Source organism: Microtus ochrogaster, assembly GCF_000317375.1.
Source record: "Microtus ochrogaster isolate Prairie Vole_2 chromosome 14 unlocalized genomic scaffold, MicOch1.0 chr14_random_1, whole genome shotgun sequence".
In the NCBI taxonomy this organism is placed as follows: Eukaryota; Metazoa; Chordata; class Mammalia; order Rodentia; family Cricetidae; genus Microtus; species Microtus ochrogaster.
This window is the reverse complement of record NW_004949096.1, coordinates 13,229,571-13,234,434: the sequence shown is the minus strand read 5'-3', so window position 1 is coordinate 13,234,434 and position 4,864 is coordinate 13,229,571.

Sequence of the window (4,864 nt, the reverse complement as noted above, 5' to 3'; positions counted from 1 at the left end):
AATACCCTGTGGGTGTGGTTCTAATTCCACCCAAAGGAGGAGTCAGGACCTGGCATGCTAGGATTTGGAGTCCAACCAAAGTAACTCCCAGGTCAGGGAGACTGGGACAGATGCCAGAGTCTGGGGGCTACACTCGCAACTTAACATTCCAGACTTTTTGGATATAGGGATGACGGAAAATTAAACTGATAATTATGACCAAAAATTTAGACTCCCTTTGGAGAAAGGGCATAAACTCAAGTCTGGCTACTTCCTGCAGGCATAGACTAACATGGAAAGGGGAGAGCCGGGTGTTCCTGGGTCCATGCTCATCCAGAGGTATGGCTGGAAAGGCATACCATGTATTTCTTGTGAAACTCTACTCAGATATCTATTGCTTAGGATGTGCATGTGTGTAATGGACATGCAGGTGTGTATGTATGGGTATGGGTGTATATTCCATGTGTGTGGGCAAATGTGTATGCATGTGTGCATGTGCATCAGCATTCAGAGGACCAGGTGAATACCAGGTATCTTTCTGCATTTATCTCTATCTTATAAAATGGGGAGGGTCTCTTAATCCAGAGCTCACTTGTCCCCTAGGTTGACTGGCCAGTTTGCTCTGAGGATTCAGTCTATGCACTCTCCGTCCTCTGAGATGGTCAGTTGCATTTATTTGTGTTCTATGGGTCCAAAATCTAGTCCTCTAGTCCGTGTGGTTGTTCTGCAAGGACTGAAGTCATTCCGTACTTCACCCACCTCCAGTTCCAATTTGATGTCTCCAGAAGTTTCTAGACCTATACTCTTCCAAATTAAAAACTCCATTTTTTTTGTCCATTTTAGTTTTTGTTTTGTATTTTAAATTTCCTCAGTTTATTTGTAGGACTTCATTTTTTAATCATCTTATTTTACATACCAATCCCAGTACTGTCTCTCTCCCAAACGTCCATTCCCCCCACCTTCTCCCTACCTCATGCCCATCCACTCCTCAGAAAGAGTGGGACCTCCCATAGAAAGTCAACAAATTCTGTCATATCACTTGTGACAGGATCAAGGTCTTCCCCTGTATCTAGGCTGAGCAAGGTATCTTTCCATAGGAAATGGGCTCCAAAGAGCCAGTTTAGGCACAAGGGATAAGTCCTGGTTTCACTGCTAGTGGCTTCACAAACTGCCTATGCCATACAACTGTCACCCACAATCAGAGGACCTAGTTTGGTCTTTTGTAGGTTGCACAGTTGTCAGTCCAGAGTCAGTGAACTCCCATTTGCTCAGGTCAGCTGTTTCTGTGGGTTCCCACATCATGGTCTTGGTCCCATTACTCATAATATTTCTTTTTCCTTTCTATGACTCAACTCCAAGAGTTTTGTCCAGTGTTTATTTGTGGATCCCTGCATCTGTTTCCTACAGTTAAGGGATGATGACAATTAAGGAAGTAGTCAATCTTATTACAGGTAAAGGGCAGTTAAGGTACCCTCTCCTCTATTGCTTAGATTCTTAGCTGGGATCACCCTTGTGGATTCCTGGGAATTTCCCTAGTGCCTGGTTTCTCACTAATCCAATAAAAAGCTCCCTCTTTAAAGGTATCTTTTCCTTGATCTCCCTTTCTGTCCTTCACCCAACTCTACCTTCATGATCCCTCATATTCTCCTCACCCCCTCCTGCCATGCTGCCAATTTACTAAGGTATTTTTGTCTAGTTCACCTATCCAGGGTGATCTACTTGTGTCTTTCTTAGGGTTCTCCTTATTTTCTGTCTTTTCTGGTGTTGTGAACTGTAGGCTGGTAATCCTTTGCTTTATGTATGACTTTTAATATAATAATCAAATCTGAGATTCTGACATATCAATCATAAGACTTCACAGAAGTTCCTACTTTTTTATGCTAGCATTATTATATTTAATTAACTTTAAATATGTCAATTAATAATAATAATGAAATTATGTTTTTTTATGGTTAATTCTTTCTGTTGATCTGGATAGACCACTTTAGTGTTCGATGTTTTCTCATGTTTGTTATAATTCTGAATAGAGAAATATGCTGACTTGAAGTTATAAGGTCATCTACAAAGATGAATATTAGTTCTGAATTGATTAGATTGGTTATTTTTTTAATTAGCTGAAGTATATGCCAGTGTCATAAATCTAAGCAAATGGTTTTCCAGAATTTTAAATTACTGAAAAACATGAGATTATAATTTTAGGTAATTCCATACTTCCTTGATGCAGAATTTACCACCTGCCAATGCCAACTTGGCATGCTAATATGCATGACAAATTAATATAATATGACAATTAATAATCATCACTATGCAATTTGCAGATAAATGGAAGTAGACAGCATAGAGGAAAAAAAAGTATATCTAAGATAGATTTTTACACTATTAAAATGATTGGTCTTAGGTAAAAGTACCAATGTCATCAATCCTAATGGTTAAAAAGGGCTATTTAAAAGAGTGATCCATATGACTGCAGAATTCTAAGGGCAGCAGTGTTTCATAAATAGAATATACCCAGGGGAAGGTGATAAAATGGACCTTTTTTGTCATCTGATTCTTTAATGAAATTAGAACTTAAGTTCCAGAGAATAAGGGTAGATGAACAATTCAAGTATGGAAAATTAAATGCATAGGAAATGAGAAATAAGTTGCTTCCATTTTATCTTCCCTGACTTGCATGGGAAGTCTCTAAAGTATCACTGAGGTGTGTAGTAAAGGAGCACAGACAGGCAACTTCCCACCACCCAACTAGCTTATATTCTGAAATAACAACACACAAATTATATTCATTTAAACACTGCCTAGCCCATTATTTCTAGCCTCATATTGGCTAACTCTCACATCTTAATTAACCCATTTCTATTAATGTGTATTGCCACTTGGCTGTGGCTTACCAGCATGAATCTAACCAGTGTCTGTCTCTCTCAGAGAGAGAGCCATGGCATCTGCCACACTGCCTTCTTCCTCCCAGAATTCTGTTCTGTCTACCACGCAAATCTAAGGGCTATCCTATCAAAAGGCCAAGGCACTTTCTTTATTTAACCAATGAAAGTAACACATAGACAGAAGACGCTCCTACACCAGAGGTGAATCCAATGGATGTTCACTTGAGGAACTTACATAGAGAGAGTCATGCTCTCCATCTTCTGGCATCCAGCCACAATTTTAGTTAAACAACTCTGCACAGATAGATACCTATCATTGAGGGGTGAGAAGAGAGAGGAAGAATCACAGCAGAAGCAATTATTTGAGCCCCCTTCTATATAGATGTAGTTATTACTTCACTTTTTTCAGAGGTAGTAGGTATACTACTCAAATAGCACTTTCTATCACTGGGGAAAGAAGACTGGGGGTCTCATAGTTGCCTGAGATCCATGTAAGTGACATTTTAGTCCAAGAATTTGTTAAGTAGTATCAAAACAAACCTTTACTAATTTTAAATGTACACCAGAAGTTGAGATAATCATTCTATGTTTTCTTCTATGATTCATATGAGAAAACAGTCTTATCTTGCATAAACATCCAATATTTTGTTTAACTACAATTTAGATCTTTAGATCACTTCAACTACAGAGTAGTTGCATATTTAAAATATACCTGGAAAAAATAAAATAAGTATTTACACATGTGCAATAAAGAACAACTGAAGTCTTAAGTGAATTTGCCATATTGCACAAGTATCAAAAGAAATGTATATATTGTAAAAATGCAAACAAATGCCAAGGGAAGAACTCACAGAAGACAATGCAGTTAATGGTACAGTTCATTGTTACTTTTTAGACAGATTACTCAGTCTTTTATGATAAAAGGAATCAGTGAGAAAAGTAAAAAGTAATCTTTTTCAGAACTTTCAAGTTGTCCCAATTGAAACACATAACTACTGAAAAAAGAATAACAAATATATCCCAAAATCTATCCCCTATCATTCTGTAATAGTGGAATATATGTAAAGGCAGGGAGTGGAGGAGGAGAAGTCTGGGCAGATGCTGGGATGATATTATAATCTTATCTAAAGAGCACTCATTTGTAGTAAATTGCTCATGGCTATACATCTACCTTATAACTAGCTACTATGACAGCAAACCATTACTCTTCTAAAGAAGGGTAACTCTAATGAAAAGATTCTCAATCATACCAATAAAACAAGATCAAGAGAGTCTTTGTTTTTTTTAAATAGACAACTACAAAAAATCTAATAAGAGATAACAAAAATGTTGGTATCAAAATATTGAGAACAGCCTGTCACTGACACCTTGACTTAATTATGATCTTTAAGAATAGCCATGCAATAAGAGGCCTTTATTATTATGATATTTTTTACAGAAAAAAATTTCTCACAGCATATTCTAATCATGATTTTTCACTTCTCCACTGACCCAATTCAATACCGTTTTTTTCTTGTTCTCTTTAGAAAAGAAACAAAAACAAATAACTTTTAAAGAAGAAAAATATAAGATACAAACAGACACACACTAATTCCAAAATACATTAAATCATGAAATCTAAAATCATAGCCTTAACTTTTCTTGGAAAGTAAAATGTATGTATAACAAAACTCCTGTTAAAAAAATCTTTAGTTTAGTAGTTTTAGTATTTTTCTGTTACCATAAATTATTGTGCATCTTGAAGGCATAAGTCACAAAAAATGCCACACCAGTTTGGAATTATGATTAATAGGGTGGTATTTATTTAAAGGGGAAAAAACTAACAGATCACCTTCCCAGACAACAACCCTCTGCGCAACCAGGAAGGGAGTCTAGTCGCCAGCGGAGCAGGAAGTGAAGAGAGAGAGGAGAGGGAAGTGGCCGCTTTTTTAAAGGGAGAGAGACCACACTCCAATAGGCTGGTATCTCAGCGGCTATAGGCTGGAGGAGCGGGAGGACCTCCCGCA